Raw genomic sequence first — 24,945 nt, 5'->3', positions numbered from 1 at the left:
GCTACTGGTGAACATTGAGCAACTAATATGCGCAGTGGTGAAACACAAAGTCATTGGTCAAAACAAAACTCCATCAAATAGCAGGACATTCCGCCCTTTGACCAATGAATTTTTGTTTCACATATCTCATATTTAAAAAAAAACAAAAAAAACATCAGCACAAAAAAAACATTATGATCAAAGCAATCCCTGTAAAGCAATAGAAGTGAATTAACACATTGATTTCATAACCTTTCACATCAGATACATCTACATAGAAAAGACTGGGCAATTTTTTTTTATTTTTTTTTCTCTGGTTAGCAATTTGATGTGGCATGAGTTCTACTCATGTAAAGGTGCACGGTCCACCTGAAAGGTTTTCTGGAAGGTAAGCAAAAGTCAGAGTTCCAAACGAGAGGGGAAAAAAAAAAAACACAGCAAACAAGTTGAACTTGAACTGAAGGCGCAGTTTGCGCAAAATGGATCCATGGTGCTGGCACTTTACTCAGCCAGGTTCAGGTTGGGGATTCGGTCCCTTCCCCGACCCCACACGCACACACCGGAAGGGGGACCACACAGCGCACTCAGGGACAGTGGCGAAACGTGGTAGGATCTGCAAAAGAAACAAGTATGACTTTTCTTGCAAATAACATTTTTCATTTAAACTGCACCCTTCCTCTTTCTTTCCCTGTTTTATAATCAGCAGGACGTTTTTGAGGCCCTTTGTTATATTTTCTGCAGGTTCTGGAGGATCACTTGGGGCTTCAGCCCACACATCAGTACTGAGGTTTTTATCTGCTGCGCCACAGCTTCCTTTTTCTTGCACTGTCAGAAGGGCTGGGGCAGACTCCTTCTTTACCAAACCTCCATTCACTGCATTTTTGTCAAGTTGGGCCATTCTGTCTCCAATTTGTATGAATGAATCAGATTCTTTTCTAGGTATCAGCATAATTTCGATTTTTCCTTGGTAATTTGCAGCAATCACTCTCCCTAAAACCTGATCAATTTGCCATTTCTGTTCTGGTAACTTTCCTCTCCCCAACTGCTCTGTGACTGCTTGCATGACAGATTGCTTTTGTGCATGCTGCACAGTTTTTATCAAATCTAGGGGAATGGGCATCTCTCTCATCTCTGCCCACCTGTAAGTGGCCTTTTCACATTTCTGGGGCACCCACATAGCCATCCCCACTAAGGCAGAATTCTGGGTGAACACTTCTCTCTCTGCATTTTTCTCATTAACATCTGCAAGGTAATTGAACCAGTTAGGTGCTAAAACATTATCAAAGAACCAAAAATCAGCGTAAAAATGACACATCTCACGTAGCTCTTGCTTTAAAATCTGACACACATTATACAACGCTGTTTCTTCTACTGTGCCAGAAAGCAACATTTCAGTCAATGAATCATCAATAAAACAAACATGCTTTTTATCTTCAGTAGACACGAATTCAAATGGTGCACACAATTTCATTGGTAACTCTTTTATCTGTGGTACTCTAGCCCTGTCTTGCAAGTACCAGATCCATTGTATGATTCTAGCTAGGGGCACTATTTTCTTCCCTTGTTCATGATTTAAATGTACATAAGTATTTCCTTCTTGCACTGCGCAGAAACCTAAAGTCTGCATTATTTCATTTGCCAAATCACAAGCGCGCAGCTGCATATTATTTTTCACAGTGACCATGTACAAAAGTGTTAGGATTTCTCTCAAATGAGGGCTATTCTTTTTCCAAAAATCAAACAAGCTAATGAAACTCGGGGTGTCTTGCTCTAAAATCCTTCGTTTTACTTGTGCATTTTGCAACGTAACTCGTAAATCACATTCTGGTCTCTCGTCCCTGTTATCAGTTAAGGAATGCACTTTGGCTGCCAAAAACCCTGGCTCACACGGAAACTCAATGCAGCTCGGAGCTGTCTTAACCCCCTCATTACTGGAATGGGACAAGAAAGATTCTTCAAAAACAGCCCTTTTATAACTTTCCGTCTTATTTTGAATTATTGTATCCTGGCTAATTTGCTCACGTAAATTCCTATTTTCATGTTCCAACTTCCTACATTTCTCCTGCATTTCTCTGTAAGCAGATAAAGGTATCCAGACCTTTCTGTCATCATTACTTCCAAAACACACGTTTTCTACATATATACAACAGGAATTATTTCTCAAAACAACATCAGGCATTTTAGCTACACATGCATTTTCTTCTGTAATTCCCCAAACAGAAAACAATTCACAGTTTTTCTTAGCACCATCAGGCAGTTCATCAACACATGTATTCTCAGACATGGTCTGCCGTGCTACTGTGATTCTCCAAACAGAAAACAATTTCTGTAATTCTCCAAACAACAAAAAACAATTACACTTTTAAAGTGTGCACTTAGAAATCTACTAACTCGTCAAACCCCTTCTTAATCACCTCTTAATGACCGACCCCACGACTCCAGGTACCAATTGTAGTGCTTTCCTCTTATTTAGTTTCTAAGCACTAACATAACACAACAGAAATGCACTTCTGAGGTCAAAGAAGACTTTTATTGTTATTTTATTCTTCCCCAACCACAATGTTTATGAATGAATGACGAATTAGTAGCTTTCAAGTCCGCGTTAATCAAACAAAATATATCAGTTTGCAATATACACAGCAGGTTATATTTATAAGATATTGAATGCAAAGCAAAACAAATACTTCACCGTGTAGGAACTATTTACAGCTACATCTTTCTAAGGTCTGCAAGCTGAGACCCCTGTCAGCCGCGAGAAAGAGTGTCATCTACCCACACGGGATGCTGGCAACTGGCGCCAAGCTCCAGCACGAGGTCCGGCAGATTCGAATCTGACTCTCTGCAGCCTGTTACATTCGTTACAAAGGTGTGCCCCCTCCTCTCAGACCTGGGAAACTGAGCAAGCCTTTTGGAGACTGGCCAGGTCTCCAAGACTACTCCTGTTCCCAAGCTCAAGGGAAGAGAAACAACGCCCATGTACTCTCTCTTATCAGGTCTAGTCTACTGTGAGAGCAAAACATCTTGGTTCTCTGGTGCAAAAACACAGCTTGGAAAAATACAGAACTATTCTCAACTGCAATGTCTAACTCCACGTTAAAGGCAATGGGCAGCTAACCTAAATATCAAATGCAATGTCATGTTAAAGGCAATAGGCAGCTAACCTAAATATCAAATGCAATGTCTAGTGTCATGTCAAAGCCAATAGGCATCTAAGCTGAATACAAAATGCAATGTCTTATATCATGTCAAAGCCCATAGGCAGCTGAGCTGAATACAAAATGCAATGTATAATATCATGTCAAAGCCAAAAGGCAGTTAAGCTGAATACAAAGTGTAATATATGATATCATGTCAAAGCCAATAGGCAGCGGAGCTGAATACAAAATGTAATATATAATATCATGTCAAAGCCCATAGGCAGAATATCTAATAGCATGTCAAAGTCAATAGGCAGCTAAATTGAATACATCATGTCAAAGTCAATAGGCATGCAATGTCAAAGCCAATAGGCGGCTAGACTGGATACAGCATGTCAAAGCCAATAGGCAGAATACAGAATGTAATGACTAATGCAATGTCAAAGCCCATAGGCGGCTAAACTGAATACAGAAAGCAATGGCTAATGCCATGTCAAAGCCAATAGGCACAATACAGAATGTAATGACTAATGCAATGTCAAAGCCCATAGACGGCTAAACTGAATACAGAAAGCAATGGCTAATGCCATGTCAAAGCCAATAGGCACAATACAGAATGTAATGACTAATGCAATGTCAAAGCCCATAGACGGCTAAACTGAATACAGAAAGTAATGGCTAATGCCATGTCAAAGCCAATAGGCGGCTCAACTGAACAAAACATACCATGTGCTACTGGTGAACATTGAGCAACTAATATGCGCAGTGGTGAAACACAAAGTCATTGGTCAAAACAAAACTCCATCAAATAGCAGGACAGATGCCCAGGAAATGCCAGCTGCGGGTGCAAAGAAGCTTCTACTGGACAGAAGAAGCTGAGGTTTCTGCAGGAACGAAAAGGGCTAGAGACTTCCCCTTTGGTGGACGGATCCCTCTCGTCGTGGAGAGTCGTGCAGAAGTGTTTTCCCGCCGAAAGAACGCCAACAAGCCTTGCTAGCTGCAATTCGTGCGTTTGGCGTTTTTGGACGCTGCTGGGGCCCAGGAGGGACCAGGAGGTCGCAAATTGGACCTGAAGAGATAGGGGACGTCGAGCAAGACAAAGAGCCCTCACTGAAGCAGGTAGCACCCGGAGAAGTGCCAGAAACAGGCACTACGAGGATGCGTGAAACGGTGCTCGCCGAAGTTGCACAAAGGAGTCCCACGTCGCCGGAGACCAACTTAGAAAGTCGTGCAATGCAGGTTAGAGTGCCGTGGACCCAGGCTTGGCTGTGCACAAAGGATTTCCGCCGGAAGTGCACAGGGGCCGGAGTAGCTGCAAAGTCGCGGTTCCCAGCAATGCAGCCCAGCGAGGTGAGGCAAGGACTTACCTCCACCAAACTTGGACTGAAGAGTCACTGGACTGTGGGGGTCACTTGGACAGAGTCGCTGGATTCGAGGGACCTCGCTAGTCGTGCTTAGAGGAGACCCAAGGGACCGGTAATGCAGCTTTTTGGTGCCTGCGGTTGCAGGGGGAAGATTCCGTCGACCCACGGGAGATTTCTTCGGAGCTTCTGGTGCAGAGAGGAGGCAGGCTACCCCCACAGCATTTACAAGCAGGAAAACAGTCGAGAAGGCGGCAGGATCAGCGTTACAGAGTTGCAGTAGTCGTCTTTGCTACTATGTTGCAGGTTTGCAGGCTTCCAGCACGGTCAGCGGTCGTTTCCTTATCAGAAGGTGAAGAGAGAGATGCAGAGGAACTCGGATGAGCTCTTGCATTCGTTATCTAAAGTTTCCCCAGAGACAGAGACCCTAAATAGCCAGAAAAGAGGGTTTGGCTACCTAGGAGAGAGGAAAGGCTACTAACACCTGAAGGAGCCTATCAGCAGGAGTCTCTGACGTCACCTGGTGGCACTGGCCACTCAGAGCAGTCCAGTGTGCCAGCAGCACCTCTGTTTCCAAGATGGCAGAGGTCTGGAGCACACTGGAGGAGCTCTGGACACCTCCCAGGGGAGGTGCAGGTCAGGGGAGTGGTCACTGCCCTTTCCTTTGTCCAGTTTCACGCCAGAGCAGGGGCTAAGGGGTCCCTGAACCGGTGTAGACTGGCTTATGCAGAATTGGGCACATTTGTGCCCAACAAAGCATTTCCAGAGGCTGGGGGAGGCTACTCCTCCCCTGCCTTCACACCATTTTCCAAAGGGAGAGGGTGTCACACCCTCTCTCAGAGGAAGTTCTTTGTTCTGCCATCCTGGGCCAGGCCTGGCTGGACCCCAGGAGGGCAGCTGCCTGTCTGAGGGGTTGGCAGCAGCTGCAGAGAAACCCCAGGAAGGGCAGTCTGGCAGTACCAGGGTCTGTGCTACAGACCACTGGGATCATGGAATTGTACCAACAATGCCAGGATGGCATAGAGGGGGCAATTCCATGATCATAGACATGTTACATGGCCATATTCGGAGTTACCATGGTGAAGCTACATATAGGTAGTGACCTATATGTAGTGCACGCGTGTAATGGTGTCCCCGCACTCACAAAGTTCAGTGATTTGGCTCTGAACAATGTGGGGGCACCTTGGCTAGTGCCAGGGTGCCCTCACACTAAGTAACTTTGCACCTAACCTTTACCAGGTAAAGGTTAGACATATATGTGACTTATAAGTTACTTAAGTGCAGTGTAAAAGGGCTGTGAAATAACGTGGACGTTATTTCACTCAGGCTGCAGTGGCAGGCCTGTGTAAGAATTGTCAGAGCTCCCTATGGGTGGCAAAAGAAATGCTGCAGCCCATAGGGATCTCCTGGAACCCCAATACCCTGGGTACCTCAGTACCATATACTAGGGAATTATAAGGGTGTTCCAGTAAGCCAATGTATATTGGTAAAAATGGTCACTAGCCTGTCAGTGACAATTTGGAAAGAAATGAGAGAGCATAACCACTGAGGTTCTGGTTAGCAGAGCCTCAGTGAGACAGTTAGGCACCACACAGGGAACATATACATGCACACCTATGAGCACTGGGGCCCTGTGTGACAGGGTCCCCGTGACACATACATATAGGCCACAAACCTATGAGCACTGGGGTCCTGACCAGCAGGATCCCAGTGACACATAACAAACATACTGAAACCATAGTGTTTTCACTATGAGCACTGAGGCCTGGCTATCAGGATCCCAGTGAGACAGTGAAAACAGTGACAAACACCCTGACATACACTCACAAACAGGCCAAAAGTGGGGGTAACAAGGCTATAAAGAGGCTACCTTCTCACCCAACCCCCCCCCAAACGAAGGACAATAAGGCTAACCTTGGCCAGTTGAGACTTTATTGTCTAAGTGGTGATAAGTAGAGAGTAGCTCTGCAATAGACTGGTTACTCCCTTTATCATCCACTATATGGTTACTTCCCTGTGGGGATGTAAACCACCCTGTTTGAAGTTTTTTAGCTAAGCAACAATGTGAAGATGTATTTTCAGAGTTTCTATCAGTAAGTTTTAGTTTAGAGCAGTGGGAATTGTCCACTGAACCTATTTGTAGTGATGGAAATGCCAGACAGGGATGCTGTCTCAGAAAAGCCATAGCTGGGCAAAAACTTTGTCCATATGGCTGGAAGAGAGAACAGGGATGCTGTTTCTCTTGGGTTGGAGCAGGGCAGGGATGCTGTCCTATCAGCTCCACACTAGGGCAGGGATGCTGTCCTGAGTGTTGTGAGGCAGTGCAGAGTTTCTGCACTAAAGTTTCTCTGGGAGGGTTGGAGGGATGCTCCATGTTAACTAAAATGGTGCTCTTTTTCTCACCAATGTTAGTTATCCCATAGAGAGGTACTTCCACCTCAGGGAGTCCAGCTTTGCCAGCTGATGATTCCCTTGGAACAGGTGCCACCCCAGGAGAGGTTTCTCCCACCACAGGAATAGTATCCTGAATGGTAGGGTGGTTAGGGGATACTGTGATACCCTTTTTACCTGTTGATGGAGAGGGATCCTGAGTTTTCAGGCCTTCTCTCCTTTGCTTTTTCATTTCACTTGAAATGAGAGGGAACAATTCCTCAGGGATGCCCAGCATGGCTGCATGGGCATACAACTCTACATCAGCCCAACCTGAGGCCTCTAGGTCATTACCTAAGAGACAGTCTACAGGTAAGCTAGGTGATACCACCACCTGCTTAGGGCCAGTAACTCCACCCCAACTAAACTGAATTATAGCTAAGGGAAGAAACTTAGTGGAGTTATGGACATCAATAATCTTATACTGTTGTCCAATGATGTGTTGTTCAGGAGGCACTAGGTTTTCAGTCACCAAAGTGAAACTGGCACCTGTGTCCCTGTAGGCCAAGGCCTCAACACCATTTATTGAAACTGTCTGCCTGTACTTATCCATTGTAAGGGGACAAGCAGCCAGTGTGGCAAGGCCAATGCCACTAGGTGTGACAGAAACTGTCTTGGGACTGATGACATCAGTTTTCACTATGGACCCATAAGTGAACCCAACTACACCCTTTGCTTGACTGTTGCCAGCAGTCCCACCACTAGTACCACTACTGCTAGGGGCACTAGAGCTTGATGTATTAGTGGTGGTAGGCTCAGGGGGTTTACCTGGACAGGACTTATCCCCTGGCCTATGGCCTCTGTTTTTACACACAAAGCACCAAGGCTTTTTAATGTGTGCAGGTTGGGAAGAAGAGGAAGAATTTGTTTTATCCCCACCCTCTGAAGAGTGTTTAAGATTTGAAGTGGGATCTTTGGTTTTACCCTTATCCCCATGCTTATCTTGAGATTTTTCACCATCTTTCTTCTTATTGCCATCTTTGTCACCCCCTGTATGAACTTTTCTGTTCACCCTTGTTCTGACCCATTTGTCTGCCTTCTTTCCCAATTCTTGGGGAGAGGTCAGATCAGAGTCTACCAGGTACTGGTGCAACAAATCAGACACACAATTATTAAGTATATGCTCTCTCAGGATTGTGTTATACAGGCTTTCATAATCAGTAACTTTACTGCCATGTAACCACCCCTCCAAGGCCTTCACTGAATGGTCAATGAAATCAACCCAGTCTTGTGAAGACTCCTTTTTGGTCTCTCTGAACTTTATCCTGTACTGTTCAGTGGTTAAGCCATAACCATCCAGGAGTGCATTCTTAAGAACTGTAAAATTATTGGCATCACTTTCTTTCACAGTAAGGAGCCTATCCCTACCTTTTCCACTAAATGATAGCCATAGGATAGCAGCCCACTGCCTTTGAGGGACATCCTGTACAACACAGGCCCTCTCAAGTGCAGCAAACCACTTGTTAATGTCATCCCCCTCCTTATAAGGGGGAACTATCTTGTGCAGATTCCTGGAATCATGCTCTTTTGCAGGATGACTATGGGGAATACTGCTGCTGCCACCATGGGTATCTAAACCCAACTTCTGTCTTTCCTTCTCTAATTCAAAAGACTGTCTATCCAAATCCAGCTGTTGCTTTTTAAGCTTCAGTCTGGTTTGTTCCACCCTCAACTTATTGAGTTCCCTCTCTAACATTCTGTCATCAGGGTTGGTGGGAGGGACATTTCTAGAAACAGAGCTATGATGGGAATGAACAGAAGGAGACCTGTCCCTTACAGAAGGCACCCTAACAGCTTGGTTTACAGAAACATTACTACCAGTATGGTGAGAATAAATGCTTTTGCTATGATGTGAGACAACACTATTTATTTGGTGTGGCTCATCATCATTACCATCTATGCTAGATTGTCTAGTAATGGGCAGGCTAGGAAGTTTCTTTCCTGAATCTTTTCCTGGGGGAGTCCCTGAATCAGATTGAGAACTATTAGGTACTTTTTCAACAGATGGGGCACCTATGGCCTTATCCTGTTCTCTAAGCATGTTAAGTAACAGTTCCAAGGAAGGATTCTTCCCTACACTCAAACCTCTCTCTATACAGAGACTCCTTGCTCTTTTCCAGCTAAGGTTGTCATATGCAAGTTTGGACAGATCAACACTTTGGCCTGTGCCAGACATTTTTTAGAGAGAATTAAAGTGATAGAAAAAGAGAAAAAAGTTTTCAGAACTTTTTGGAAAGACAGAAAAAAAACTTTTTTAACTTTTAAGAACTTTTTGAAAGTTTAGAAGTACTTTTCAGCACTTAGAAAAGAGTGAAAAGAGGAAATGCAAAACTTTTTGGCTATGTGTATATACACTGACCTTGTTTTGTATATTTTTCTCTTATGAAAAGTACAATGACAAGAGTGGTAAGTAGTCTCAAGCACTTATCCCACCACTGCACAACCAATGTAGGAGGCTGGACTGGCTTGTAGTGAGTACCAAGGGGTACTTGCACCTTGCACCAGGCCCAGTTATCCCTTATTAGTGTATAGGGTGTCTAGCAGCTTAGGCTGATAGATAATGGTAGCTTAGCAGAGCAGCTCAGGCTGAACTAGGAGACGTGTGAAGCTACTACAGTACCACTTAGTGTCATAGGCACAATATCATAAGAAAACACAATACACAGTTATACTAAAAATAAAGGTACTTTATTTTTATGACAATATGCCAAAGTATCTTAGAGTGTACCCTCAGTGAGAGGATAGGAAATATACACAAGATATATATACACAATAGCAAAAATATGCAGTATAGTCTTAGAAAACAGTGCAAACAATGTATAGTTACAATAGGATGCAATGGGGAAACATAGGGATAGGGGCAACACAAACCATATACTCCAAAAGTGGAATGCGAACCACGAATGGACCCCAAACCTATGTGACCTTGTAGAGGGTCGCTGGGACTATTAGAAAATAGTGAGAGTTAGAAAAATAACCCTCCCCAAGACCCTGAAAAGTGAGTGCAAAGTGCACTAAAGTTCCCCTAAGGACAAAGTAGTTGTGTTAGAGGAATAATGCAGGAAAGACACAAACCAGCAATGCAACAACTGTGGATTTCCAATCTAGGGTACCTGTGGAACAAGGGGACCAAGTCCAAAAGTCACAAGCAAGTCGGAGATGGGCAGATGCCCAGGAAATGCCAGCTGCGGGTGCAAAGAAGCTTCTACTGGACAGAAGAAGCTGAGGTTTCTGCAGGAACGAAAAGGGCTAGAGACTTCCCCTTTGGTGGACGGATTCCTCTCGCCGTGGAGAGTCGTGCAGAAGTGTTTTCCCGCCGAAAGAACGCCAACAAGCCTTGCTAGCTGCAATTCGTGCGTTTGGCGTTTTTGGACGCTGCTGGGGCCCAGGAGGAACCAGGAGGTCGCAAATTGGACCTGAAGAGAGAGGGGACGTCGAGCAAGACAAAGAGCCCTCACTGAAGCAGGTAGCACCCGGAGAAGTGCCAGAAACAGGCACTAAGAGGATGCGTGAAACGGTGCTCGCCGAAGTTGCACAAAGGAGTCCCACGTCGCCGGAGACCAACTTAGAAAGTCGTGCAATGCAGGTTAGAGTGCCGTGGACCCAGGCTTGGCTGTGCACAAAGGATTTCCGCCGGAAGTGCACAGGGGCCGGAGTAGCTGCAAAGTCGCGGTTCCCAGCAATGCAGCCCAGCGAGGTGAGGCAAGGACTTACCTCCACCAAACTTGGACTGAAGAGTCACTGGACTGTGGGGGTCACTTGCACAGAGTCGCTGGAATCGAGGGACCTCGCTAGTCGTGCTTAGAGGAGACCCAAGGGACCGGTAATGCAGCTTTTTGGTGCCTGCGGTTGCAGGGGGAAGATTCCGTCGACCCACGGGAGATTTCTTCGGAGCTTCTGGTGCAGAGAGGAGGCAGGCTACCCCCACAGCATGCACAAGCAGGAAAACAGTCGAGAAGGCGGCAGGATCAGCGTTACAGAGTTGCAGTAGTCGTCTTTGCTACTATGTTGCAGGTTTGCAGGCTTCCAGCACGGTCAGCGGTCGTTTCCTTATCAGAAGGTGAAGAGAGAGATGCAGAGGAACTCGGATGAGCTCTTGCATTCGTTATCTAAAGTTTCCCCAGAGACAGAGACCCTAAATAGCCAGAAAAGAGGGTTTGGCTACCTAGGAGAGAGGAAAGGCTACTAACACCTGAAGGAGCCTATCAGCAGGAGTCTCTGACGTCACCTGGTGGCACTGGCCACTCAGAGCAGTCCAGTGTGCCAGCAGCACCTCTGTTTCCAAGATGGCAGAGGTCTGGAGCACACTGGAGGAGCTCTGGACACCTCCCAGGGGAGGTGCAGGTCAGGGGAGTGGTCACTCCCCTTTCCTTTGTCCAGTTTCGCGCCAGAGCAGGGGCTAAGGGGTCCCTGAACCGGTGTAGACTGGCTTATGCAGAATTGGGCACATTTGTGCCCAACAAAGCATTTCCAGAGGCTGGGGGAGGCTACTCCTCCCCTGCCTTCACACCATTTTCCAAAGGGAGAGGGTGTCACACCCTCTCTCAGAGGAAGTTCTTTGTTCTGCCATCCTGGGCCAGGCCTGGCTGGACCCCAGGAGGGCAGCTGCCTGTCTGAGGGGTTGGCAGCAGCAGCAGCTGCAGAGAAACCCCAGGAAGGGCAGTCTGGCAGTACCAGGGTCTGTGCTACAGACCACTGGGATCATGGAATTGTACCAACAATGCCAGGATGGCATAGAGGGGGCAATTCCATGATCATAGACATGTTACATGGCCATATTCGGAGTTACCATGGTGAAGCTACATATAGGTAGTGACCTATATGTAGTGCACGCGTGTAATGGTGTCCCCGCACTCACAAAGTTCAGTGATTTGGCTCTGAACAATGTGGGGGCACCTTGGCTAGTGCCAGGGTGCCCTCACACTAAGTAACTTTGCACCTAACCTTTACCAGGTAAAGGTTAGACATATAGGTGACTTATAAGTTACTTAAGTGCAGTGTAAAATGGCTGTGAAATAACGTGGACGTTATTTCACTCAGGCTGCAGTGGCAGGCCTGTGTAAGAATTGTCAGAGCTCCCTATGGGTGGCAAAAGAAATGCTGCAGCCCATAGGGATCTCCTGGAACCCCAATACCCTGGGTACCTCAGTACCATATACTAGGGAATTATAAGGGTGTTCCAGTAAGCCAATGTAAATTGGTAAAAATGGTCACTAGCCTGTCAGTGACAATTTGGAAAGAAATGAGAGAGCATAACCACTGAGGTTCTGGTTAGCAGAGCCTCAGTGAGACAGTTAGGCACCACACAGGGAACATATACATGCACACCTATGAGCACTGGGGCCCTGTGTGACAGGGTCCCCGTGACACATACATATAGGCCACAAACCTATGAGCACTGGGGTCCTGACCAGCAGGATCCCAGTGACACATAACAAACATACTGAAACCATAGTGTTTTCACTATGAGCACTGAGGCCTGGCTATCAGGATCCCAGTGAGACAGTGAAAACAGTGACAAACACCCTGACATACACTCACAAACAGGCCAAAAGTGGGGGTAACAAGGCTAGAAAGAGGCTACCTTCTCACAATTGGCCAATGAAGCATGTATCTTCTGCTAATAAAGTGCAATAATGGGACATGATCACCATGTAATAAAAGGAACCAGGCAGGTGGCCGCTGTGTAGTGAGGGGTGACTCCACTGACCTTTCTAGTCTGCGTTTGTTGCTCTCTCCTACCTAGCTCTGCCTGCTGCGATCAATCCTCCCATAGGGAGCTCTGACAAATCTTACACAGGCCTGCCACTGCAGCCTGAGTGAAATAACTTCCACGTTATTTCACAGCCATTGTACACTGCACTTAAGTAACTTAGAAGTCACCTATATGTCTAACCTTTACCTGGTAAAGGTTAGGTGCAAAGTTACTTAGTGTGAGGGCACCCTGGCACTAGCCAAGGTGCCCCCACATTGTTCAGGGCCAATTCCCCGGACTTTGTGAGTGCGGGGACACCATTACACGCGTGCACTACATATAGGTCACTACCTATATGTAGCTTCACAATGGTAACTCCGAATATGGCCATGTAACATGTCTATGATCATGGAATTGCCCCCTCTATGCCATCCTGGCATAGTTGGCACAATCCCATGATCCCAGTGGTCTGTAGCACAGACCCTGGTACTGCCAAACTGCCTTTCCTGGGGTTTCACTGCAGCTGCTGCTGCTGCCAACCCCTCAGACAGGTTTCTGCCCTCCTGGGGTCAAGCCAGGCTTGTCCCAGGATGGCAGAACAAAGGACTTCCTCTGAGAGAGGGTGTTACACCCTCTCCCTTTGGAAAATGGTGTGAATGCAGGGGAGGAGTAGCCTCCCCCAGCCTCTGGAAATGCTTTCATGGGCACAGATGTGCCCAATTCTGCATAAGCCAGTCTACACCGGTTCAGGGGACCCCTTAGCCCTGCTCTGGCGTGAAACTGGACAAAGGAAAGGGGAGTGACCACTCCTCTGACCTGCACCTCCCCTCGGAGGTGTCCAGAGCTCCTCCAGTGTGCTCCAGACCTCTGCCATCTTGGAAACAGAGGTGCTGCTGGCACACTGGACTGCTCTGAGTGGCCAGTGCCACCAGGTGACGTCAGAGACTCCTTCTGATAGGCTCCTTCAGGTGTTGCTAGCCTATCCTCTCTCCTAGGTAGCCAAACCCTCTTTTCTGGCTATTTAGGGTCTCTGTCTCTGGGGAAACTTTAGATAGCGAATGCAAGAGCGCATCAGAGTTCCTCTGCATCTCTCTCTTCACCTTCTGCCAAGGAATCGACTGCTGACCGCGCTGGAAGCCTGGAAAACTGCAACAAAGTAGCAAAGACGACTACTGCAACTCTGTAACGCTGATCCTGCCGCCTTCTCGACTGTTTTCTTGGTGGTGCATGCTGTGGGGGTAGTCTGCCTCCTCTCTCCACTAAAAGCTCCAAAGAAATCTCCTGTGGGTCGACGGAATCTTTCCCCTGCAACCGCAGGCACCAAAAAGCTGCATTACCGGTCCCTTGGGTCTCCTCTCAGCACAACGAGCGAGGTCCCTTGAATCCAGCAACTCTGTCCAAGTGACTCCCACAGTCCAGTGACTCTTCAGTCCAAGTTTGGTGGAGGTAAGTCCTTGCCTCCCCACGCCAGACTGCATTGTTGGTAATCGCGACTTTTGCAACTACTCCGGCCCCTGTACACTTCCGGCAGAAATCCTTTGTGCACAGCCAAGCCTGGGTCCACAGCACTCTAACCTGCATTGCACGACTTTCTAAGTTGGTCTCCAGCGACGTGGGACTCCTTTGTGTAACTTCGGGTGAGCACCATTTCACGCATCCTCGTAGTGCCTGTTTCTGGCACTTCTCCGGGTGCTACTTGCTGCTAAGAGGGCTCCTTGTCTTGCGCGACGTCCCCTCTACCTCCTGGTCCAATATGCGACCTCCTGGTCCCTCCTGGGCCACAGCAGCATCCAAAAATGCTAACCGCACGATTTGCAGCTAGCAAGGCTTGTTGGCGTTCTTTCGGCGGGAAACACTTCTGCACGACTCTCCACAGCGAGTGGGATCCGTCCACCAAAGGGGAAGTCTCTAGCCCTTTTTGTTCCTGCAGAATCCTCAGCTTCTTCTGTCCAGTAGAAGCTTCTTTGCACCCACAGCTGGCATTTCCTGGGCATCTGCCCATCTCCGACTTGCTTGTGACTTTTGAAATTGGTCCCCTTGTTCCACAGGTACCCTCGACTGGAAATCCATTGTTGTTGCATTGCTGGTTTGTGTCTTTCCTGCATTATTCCTCTATCACAACTTCTTTGTCCTTAGGGGAACTTTAGTGCACTTTGCACTCACTTTTCAGGGTCTTGGGGTGGGCTATTTTTCTAACCCTCACTATTTTCTAATAGTCCCAGCGACCCTCTACAAGGTCACATAGGTTTGGGGTCCATTTGTGGTTCGCATTCCACTTTTGGAGTATATGGTTTGTGTTGCCCCTATCCCTATGTGTCTCCATTGCATCCTATTGTAACTATACATTGTTTGCACTGTTTTCTAAGACTATACTGCATATTTTTAGTACTGTGTACATATAACTTGTGTATATTTGCTATCCTCACTCTGAGGGTACACTCTGAGATACTTTGGCATATTGTCATAAAAATAAAGTACCTTTATTTTTAGTATAACTGTGTATTGTGTTTTCTTATGATAGTGTGCAAGTGACACTTGTGGTACTGTAGTAGCTTCACACGTCTCCTAGTTCAGCCTAAGCTGCTCTGCTAAGCTACCATTATCTATCAGCCTAAGCTGCTAGACACCCTATACACTAATAAGGGATACCTGGGCCTGGTACAAGGTGTAAGTACCCCTTGGTACTCACTACAAGCCAGTCCAGCCTCCTACATTGGTTGTGCAGCGGTGGGATAAGTGCTTTGAGACTACTTACCACTCTTGTCATTGTACTTTTCATAAGAGAAAAATATACAAAACAAGTTCAGTGTGTGTACACATAGCTAAAAAGTTTTGCTTTTCCTCTTTTCACTGTTTTCTAAAGTGCTGAAAAGTACTTCTAACTTTCTAAAAAGTTCTAAAAAGTTTAAAAAGTTTTTTTTCTCTGTCTTTCTAAAAGCTCTGACAAACTTTTTTCTCTTTTTCTTTCACTTTAACTCTCTCTAAAAATGTCTGGCACAGGCCAAAATGTTGATCTGTCCAAACTTGCATATGACCACCTTAGCTGGAAATGAGCAAGGAGTCTCTGCATAGAGAGAGGTTTGAGTGTAGGGAAGAATCCTTCCTTGGAATTGTTGCTTAATATGCTTAGAGAACAAGATAAGGCCAAAGGGGCCACATCTGTTGAAAAAGTAGCAAATGGTTCCCAATCTGATCCAGGGACTCCCCCAGGAAAAGATTCAGGAAAGAAAGTTCCCAGCCTGCCCATTACTAGACAGTCTAGCATAGTTGGTAATGATGAAGAGCCACACCATACAAATAGTGTTGTCTCACATCATAGCAAGAGCATTCATTCTCACCATCATTGTGACTAGAGGTCCATGGGTCCCATAGGTTGGGATGTTTACTAGGACATCATCTTCCTTTATACATCTCTTTTTTTGGCCTGTTCACAATAGTTCACACCCCAGGACCAGGTGGCTAGGAGGGAGGCGGGGGTCTTCCAGTACAGGCCGATGCCTCATTTCAACACTAGGAAGTTCATGCCTGCCAGCACTCTCTGCCTGTCTGTCCTTCCTTCCATTAATCCTAGCACTGTCACTTCTGGTACTAGTTTTGTGGGTGCATGGAGAATATTGGCCAATGAAGCATGTATCTTCTGCTAATAAAGTGCAATAATGGGACATGATCACCATGTAATAAAAGGAACCAGGCAGGTGGCCGCTGTGTAGTGAGGGGTGACTCCACTGACCTTTCTAGTCTGCGTTTGTTGCTCTCTCCTACCTAGCTCTGCCTGCTGCGATCAATCCTCTCTAGAGCCTGCCGGCTCTGATATCGAGGCCCACCTCCACCCACAGGCTCCTGCCTGTGCCTCATCCCTGGTGGCCTAATGGCCATCTGGTTCTGTCTGCTCTCTGTCTTTCTGCTTTTTCTGTTTTCACTCTTTTCTTTTTTCACTTTTTACAACTTTTTGCATTTTGTGCCTTCCCTCCCTGCCGCTGCTGCCCCTGCAGCCCCACCCCACCAGCAAAGCGCTCTTCCCACCCTCCTGCCTCCCAGCTGTCCAGACCCTCCCACCTCTCTCTCCTTCTTAAGGTGGCAGCTGCATGTCTGCGCAGCTGGCAAGCCAAAGGCAAGCCTGTCCAGTCCGCACCTGGACCACGCCCAGCACCATGGACCTTGGTCCTCGCTTCATTCGCCGATTCAACTCCAACACTCGACATGCCCTCAACCCGGGAATATCCTCAACCTACCACCTAGCAGACCCGAGGAACACCCATGGACCCTTCTTGTGCCATGCATGTTCCCGCACCTTCCACCGACCACGACCCGATCCAGCACCTAGCCCTGATGGCCACCTCAAGTGCATACTCCTCAACACATGTTCCCTCGCTCCCTCATCAACCACGCAATAGAAGCCTGGGACCTCCTCGACTCAACCTCCCCGGACGTTGCCTTCCTCACAAAGACCTGGATCGCCCACGCCTCAGACCTGGACATCACCACAGCTTTCCCAGACAACCACAAAATCATTCACAAGGACAGAGCCAACCATCCAGGAGGAGGCATCGCTATAGTCCACAAGAACACGCCTGACAATGACAGAGTCACAGAATCAGCCATCCCATGAACATTTACACTTCCAGATCCAGACCAACCCCAACTCCTCCCTCTGCGGCACACTCATCTACAGACCACCTGGGCTCCGACTTCAATTTAGCGAAGCCATCACCGACCTCGTCACCCCCCAAGCACTCGCCTCCACCATCTACATCCCACTCGGCAACCTCAACTTCCTCCTTGATATCCACGATGACCCTAACACCACTAGCCTCTTGGACAACATTGCAACAATCGTCCTCAAACAACTTGTTAATGTCCCCAACCACACAGCTGGATACACCCTTGACCCCGCTTTCTCAGCAGGGAACAACATCACCATCTCCCACACCTCTGAGCACCATTGGATCGACCACAAGTGCAATGCCCCCGCCTCCCCCCAGCAGACACTGGGCAAAGTCACAGAAGTGCAACTCACCAACGCACACTCAGCCACTCCCCCTCACCGATGCAGCAAACGCAAATTAATCCGCACGTAATGTACACCGTTGGATATCGGTTTGTGCTAACAGACTAGCTCCCATCAGGAAACCCGCAGGAAACTGACAAAGCAATACACCTAGATAGTTCACTACAGACCTACAAGGATACAAACGCTCCCTCAGGTGACTGAAACGGAAACAGAGGAGCAGCAAATCAATCAAAGACATAGAACACAAGAACGCAGTCACCACTCACCAACAGAACATCAGAGCCGCCAAGAAAGCTGCAATCCAAGAACGACTCAGGCACAGCGCTCACAACAGCAAGGAACTCTTCACCATTGTCAAACAGTTCACAAACCCCGGGACAGACAACTCCTCCATCCCTCTCTCTCAAGACCTCTGCAATGACCTCACCAGGACATTTATGAAGGGTTTGAGAACCAAATCCCACCCACACCACCTACATACACCCCCACGGACCCAGTGCCACACCAGATCTTAAACTCTTGGGCCCCAATCACCACAGAGGAAACCCAAAAACTCATGAACTCCATCCACTCGCGAGCACCCTTGGATCCGTGCCCACATCACATCGTCAACCTGGCCAGCGCTACTATGGCACCTGAGCTCTGTCGGACTAACTTCCAATCTTTCGAAACTGCAACCTTCCCATCTGATTGGAAGCACACATGAGATTAACCCGCTACTCAATAAACCTACCACCAACCCAATAGAGCTGATGAATTACAGACCCATCTCTCTGCTCCCTTTCCCAGACAAAGTAATGGAAAAGGCCATCAACCAGCAACTCCCTTAATTCCTCGAGACTCACCAGTTCCTAGACTCATCCCAATCCAGATTCAGGAGCAACCAATCAATCAATCAATCATTGAATTTGTAGAGCGCTCTACGTACCCGTGAGGGTTTCAAGGTGCTGGGGGTGGGGGGTGAGCTGATGTTACTGATCGAATAGCCAGGACATGAGGGGTCTTCTGAAGGTGAGTAGGTCCTGGGCCTGTCGTAGGTTGGTAGGGAGCGTGTTCCAGGTTTTGGCAGCGAGGTATGAGAAGGATCTGGCGCCGGAGGTTTTTCGTTGGATGCAGGGGACGACGGTGAGGGTGAGGTTTGCGGAGCGGAGCTGACGGGTAGGGGTGTAGAAGCTGAGTCTGTTGTTCGGGTAGGTTGGTCCTGTGTCGTGGAGTGCTTTGTGAGCATGGGTGAGAAGCTTGAAAGTGATCCTCTTGTCCACGGGGAGCCAGTGAAGGTTTCTCAGGTGGTGGGAGATGTGGTTGCGGCGGGGTACGTCGAGGATCAGCTGGGCGGAGGCGTTTTGGATGCGTTGGAGGCGTAGTAGGTCTTTTGCTTGGATGCCTGTGTAGAGTACGTTGCCGTAGTCTAGCCTTCTGCTGACGAGGGCCTGTGTCACCGTTCTTATTTCTATCGGGATCCACTTGAAGATCCTACGGAGCATGCAGAGTGTATTGTAGCAAGAAGAGGAGACTGCGTTGACCTGTTTAGACATGGTGAGGGAGGAGTCAAGGACGAAACCCAGGTTGCGTGCATGGTTGGTTGGTGTCGTGAGGGGGTTCCTAGAGCGGTAGGCCACCAGGAGTCGTCCCAGGCGGAGGGGGTGGGTCCTAGGATGAGGACCTCCGTCTTGTCCGAATTGAGTTTCAGACTACTGTTTTTCATCCATTTGGCAATGGATTCCATTCCCTTGTGGAGGTTGGATTTGGCTGTGTGCGGGTCTTTGGTGAGCGAGAGGATGAGCTGGGTGTCGTCGGCTTCGGTGAGAATGTTGAGGTTGTGTTGTTGGGTTACTTGTGCGAGGAGGGCCATGTAGATGTTGAACAGCGTCGGGCTGAGAGATGAGCCTTGGGGGATGCCGCAGATGATGTTGGTTGCTTCAGAGCGGAAGGGGGGGAAGCGGACTCTCTGGGTTCTGCCGGAGAGGAATGAGATGATATAGTCGAGGGCTTTGCCTTGGATTCCGATTTCGTGGAGGCGAGTTTTCAGGGTGCGTTGGCAGACAGTGTCAAAGGCGGCAGATAGGTCTAGGAGGATGAGGGCTGTTGTTTAGCTGTTGTCCATTTGACATCTGATGTCGTCTGTGGTGGCGAGAAGGGCGGTCTCAGTGCTGTGGTTTCATCTGAAGCCGGATTGGGAGGGAGCCAGGATGTTGTTGTCTTCGAGGTGTCTGGTTAGTTGTGTGTTGACTATTTTTTCAATCACCTTCGCTGGGAAGGTGAGTAGGGAGATCGGTCGGAAGTTCTTGAGGTCGTTGGGGTCTGCTTTGGGCTTCTTGAGGAGGGCGCGGATTTCGGCGTGCTTCCAAATTTCCGGGAAAGTCTCTGTTTCACAGGAGATGTTGATGACCTTCCGTAGTTGGGGGGGCGATGGTCGAGTCGGCCTTGTTGTATACGTGGTTGGGGCAGGGGTCTGATGGAGATCCTGAGTGGATGGAGTTCATGATCTTGCGTGTCTCTGTGTCGTTGACGCTGGCCCAGGAGGTCAGGTGGTTTGCACAGGTGGAGCTTTCGGGGATGGGGTCTGGCGTGGGAGTGGCGTTGAAGCTGTAGTGGATGTCGGTGATCTTTTGGTGGAAGAAGGTGGACAGTGCGTTGCAGAGTTCTTGGGATGGAGGGATGTCGTTGACATTGGCGCTGGGGTTGGAGAGTTCTTTTACGATGCTGAAGAGCTCTTTGCTGTCATGTGTGTTGTTGTCCAGGCGGTCTTTGAAGTGGGATCGCTTGGCTTGTCTGATGAGTTGGTGGTGTCTGCGGGTGGCGTCCTTGTGGGCTGTGAGGCTGTCAGGTGTTCGTTTGAGGAGTCATTCCTTTTTTAGTTTTCGACAGTCGCGCTTGGAGTTTAGGAGCTCGTCGGTGAACCAGGCGGCTTTTCTTCCGGCTTGGTTGTTAGTGGGTTTCTTGAGAGCCGCGAGGATGTTGGCACAGTCGTTGATACACAGAGTGAGGTTGTGGGTGGCGGTGTCTCTGTCGGTGGGGTCGAAGGGTGGGTTCTGGGCGAGGGTGTTGGTAAGCTGGTCTTCCGTAACTTTGCTCCAGCATCGGCGGGGTGGTTGTTGGGTACAATGGTGCTCGGTATGTTTCTTGTAGGTGAAGTGGATGCAGTGGTGGTCGGTCCAGTGGAGTACGGTGGTGTGGTTGAAGGTGACGTGGGCGCTTGAGGAGAAGATGGGATCAAGCATGTGGCCGGCGATGTGGGTTGCCACAGACCCAAAACAGCACTCCTAGAAATCACAGACGACATATGCCCATACTGCACCACGGAGACACAGATGCACTCATTCTCCGGCTTCTCCACCATATTCAACACCGTCTTCCAATCCACCCTCTGCACCAGAATCCACGACACCGGCATCTGCAACAACTGGAATGGATCAGATTCTTCCTCACCGAAGAACACACAGGGGGTCATTCCAACCCTGGTGGTCGGTGATAAAGCGGCGGCCAACCCGGCAACAGGCAGGCGGTCAAAAAAATGGAATTCTGACCCTGGCGGGAACCGTCAACACAGCCCACCACTTTAACACTCCGACCGCCACGGCGGGACAAACAAACAGCGTGGCGGTCACCGCCAACAGGCAGGCGGCAGACAATGTACCGCCCACCCTATCACAACTCACCAATCCGCCACCTTTTCCGGGGCGGGAGCCCCGCCGATAAAAACACGGCGGAAACAGACTACGAACGGGAAAACGCTCACCTCTATACACTCCATGAGGAAGGAGGACAGCATGGAACCCGAATTAAACATCCTACCAGCTATTGTCTACCTGCTCATCTACCAGGAGTACGAACGCCGGCGCAGATGACAACGGTGAGTACTGCACCTACGACACAGGGGAGGGGGGAGGGGGAAAGGTTACGGGCACACACATACGCGATACACCCACCCCCCCACCCCAAATACCTACACACCAATGCAGAGCAACAAGTCAGAGTGACACCCCCCAAACCCCACGGAATAATGCAAAGACAAAATTAAAATGATCTTTAAAATTTAAGTATATTATAGCTCAATTGAAGTTATGGGAAATATGCAATATGAAATATACATATTAAAGAATGAACATAGTGAAAAATATATACATAGGCAATAAGTCCTGCACATTTTGGCAAAGTTCCATAGTCCGTGGGCTAATGTGCACAAACACATGGGCAAAGCCCACACACGAGACCAGATACCTTTGGAGAGAACACTGCTGGGGCATCAGATGATAAAACTACAGGCACCTCAGGGGGAAGGGAAGGGGGGCACCTCAGCCACATGAGTCCACGACGCCAGATCCACGAGGGGCCTCCATGCCCACTGTACCATCCTGGGGAGTGCAAAGCCACAGTCTCTCAAGTCTCTACAGTGGGTGGGTTGCCCACTGTTCCATTCTGGGGAGTGCAAAGCCACAGTCTCTCAAGTCTCTACAGTGGGTGGGTTGCCCACTGTTCCATCCTGGGGAGTGCAAAGCCACAGTCTCTCAAGTCTCTACAGTGGGTGGGTTGCCCACTGTTCCATTCTGGGGAGTGCAAAGCCACAGTCTCTCAAGTCTCTACAGTGGGTGGGTTGCCCACTGTTCCATTCTGGGGAGTGCAAAGCCACGGTCCATCAGATGGATTACCGACTCCACTGGTAATGGAGGAGGCATGGTGGCCACAGTGCTCCGTGAAGCCCTGCTCGACACAGAACCGGCACTGCCAATGGGCCAGCGGTGCTTGAGACGGCGGTGCCCAGCAGAGCGGTGCTTGACAGGAAGGGCCCAGCGGAGCGGTGCTTGACAGGAAGGGCCCAGCGGAGCGGTGCTTGAGACGGCGGTGCCCAGCGGAGCGGTGCTTGACAGGAAGGGCCCAGCGGAGCGGTGCTTGACAGGAAGGGCCCAGCGGAGCGGTGCTTGACAGGAAGGGCCCAGCGGAGCGGTGCTTGAGACGGCGGTGCCCAGCGGAGCGGTGCTTGAGATGAAGGGCCCAGCGGAGCGGTGCTTGAGATGAAGGGCCCAGCGGAGCGGTGCTTGACAGGAAGGGCCCAGCTGAGCGGTGCTTGAGACGGCGGTGCCCAGCGGAGCGGTGCTTGACAGGAAGGGCCCAGCGGAGCGGTGCTTGAGACGGCGGTGCCCAGCGGAGCGGTGCTTGAGATGAAGGGCCCAGCGGAGCGGTGCTTGAGATGAAGGGCCCAGCGGAGCGGTGCTTGACAGGAAGGGCCCAGCGGAGCGGTGCTTGAGACGGCGGTGCCCAGCAGAGCGGTGCTTGACAGGAAGGGCCCAGCGGAGCGGTGCTTGAGACGGCTGTGCCCAGCGGAGCGGTGCTTGAGATGAAGGGCCCAGCGGAGCGGTGCTTGAGATGAAGGGCCCAGCGGAGCGGTGCTTGACAGGAAGGGCCCAGCTGAGCGGTGCTTGAGACGGCGGTGCCCAGCGGAGCGGTGCTTGACAGGAAGGGCCCAGCGGAGCGGTGCTTGACAGGAAGGGCCCAGCGGAGCGGTGCTTGAGACGGCGGTGCCCAGCGGAGCGGTGCTTGAGATGAAGGGCCCAGCGGAGCGGTGCTTGAGATGAAGGGCCCAGCGGAGCGGTGCTTGACAGGAAGGGCCCAGCGGAGCGGTGCTTGAGACGGCGGTGCCCAGCAGAGCGGTGCTTGACAGGAAGGGCCCAGCGGAGCGGTGCTTGACAGGAAGGGCCCAGCGGAGCGGTGCTTGAGACGGCGGTGCCCAGCGGAGCGGTGCTTGACAGGAAGGGCCCAGCGGAGCGGTGCTTGAGACGGCGGTCCCTGTTTAGCGGTGCTTGTCTTGGCGGGGCCCTGTTCAGCGGTGCTTGTCTTGGCGGGGCCCTGTTCAGCGGTGCTTCTCACAGCAGCCCCTGTTCAGCGGTGCTTCTCACAGCGGCCCCTGTTCAGCGGTGCTTGTCTTGGCGGGGCCCTGTTCAGCGGTGCTTGTCACGGCGGCCCCTGTTCAGCGGTGCTTGTCTTGGCGGGCCCTGTTCAGCGGTGCTTGTCATGTCGGCCCCTGTTCAGCGGTGCTTGTCTTGGCGGGGCCCTGTTCAGCGGTGCTTCTCACAGCGGCCCTGTTCAGCGGTGCTTCTCACAGCGGCCCCTGTTCAGCGGTGCTTGTCTTGGCGGGGCCCTGTTCAGCGGTGCTTGTCACGGCGGCCCCTGTTCAGCGATGCTTGTCTTGGCGGGGCCCTGTTCAGCGGTGCTTGTCACAGCGGTCCCTGTTCAGCGGTGCTTGTCTTGGCGGGGCCCTGTTCAGCGGTGCTTGTCACGGCGGTCCCTGTTCAGCGGTGCTTGTCCTGTGTTTCTAGGGAACCAGACCTGGCCAATACTTCCCGCTCAGTCGCCATCCGACCTTTCGGTTGCGGGGCCCTCCTGTGATGGAGTCCTGGGCCCGTGGGTGTCGTCTGTCACACCCGGAATGGGGCTGGTGGGGCCCTCCTGGTCAGCTCGCCTGCTGCCTGACTTGTCCGCCCTGCTGCCCTTGCCCTCCTTCGCTGAAGCTCTGTGGCCCTTGCCTCCCTTTGTTGATGTGGCAGGTGACGGGGCAAGGCTACTGTCCTTGGTGGCAGCCGTCTCAGGCTTGTCGCGCCGGCCCTTCCCTTTTTTGGTCCTCTTCCCAGGGGGTGGGCTGGCTGTCCCCTTGCTGCTGGCCGATGTTCCTGCCCTAGGAGCTGGTGGACTCCAATAGCCCTGAACTATGGTCCTAGTAGATGCAGGGCTGGTGGTGGCTGAGGTGCTCTTTGGACCCTTACCAGATGGAGGGGGTGGGTCAGTGGTTGGAAAGAGGTCAAGGTTGGAAAGGAAAAGCAATTTTGAAAGACAGGACGGGTAGGTGTAGTGGGTATGGGTGTGGAGGAAGAGGATGTGGTTGTAGGAGAGTCAAGTGTGCTGTCTTTGGGTGCAGGTGCTTGTGACGGAGGCTGTCGTGAGGTGGATGGCTGTTGGGTGGGTGGCTGCCTGCGTTTGTGTGGTTTTGAAGAGGGGGTGACAGATACACTGGGAGAGGACACAGGGGACGTGTAAATGGCAGTGGGGGTGGTGACTGCACGTGTGCGGACTGTACTGGAGGGTGTGCTGGTGATGGAAGTACTGGCTGATGGTGGTGTGCATGCAGGTGTGAGTGGAGACGTCATAAGGAGGGAGACGAGGAGGTGGGGGACACAGAGGTGGTAGTGACTGTTGGCATGTCTGCATCTGGATGTTGCTTGGGTGAATGCTTGTGTGATCTGTGGTGCTTATGTCTGGATGAGCTGCCCTTGGGTGTTGAGGTGTGTGCAGGCTGGTCTGATGGTGTGGATGGGATAGGCAGAGGAACAGGAGACTGGG

The 24,945-nt window shown here is 50.1% G+C and overlaps 1 long non-coding RNA gene across 1 annotated transcript; it reads right to left on the bottom strand.

Moving 5' to 3' along the window:
• Positions 1 to 261: 261 nt before the first annotated feature.
• On the bottom strand, positions 262 to 3,934 carry LOC138293757 (uncharacterized). The gene is made up of 2 exons (XR_011203098.1): positions 2,687 to 3,934; positions 262 to 592 (listed from the first exon to the last, which is right to left on the bottom strand). It is a non-coding gene; the product is annotated as an uncharacterized lncRNA (long non-coding RNA).
• Positions 3,935 to 24,945: the final 21,011 nt, after the last annotated feature.

Source organism: Pleurodeles waltl, chromosome 4_2 (assembly GCF_031143425.1).
Source record: "Pleurodeles waltl isolate 20211129_DDA chromosome 4_2, aPleWal1.hap1.20221129, whole genome shotgun sequence".
Classification (NCBI taxonomy): Eukaryota; Metazoa; Chordata; class Amphibia; order Caudata; family Salamandridae; genus Pleurodeles; species Pleurodeles waltl.
Note: the sequence above shows the minus strand (reverse complement) of the source record. Positions and strands in the feature narration are given on the sequence as shown.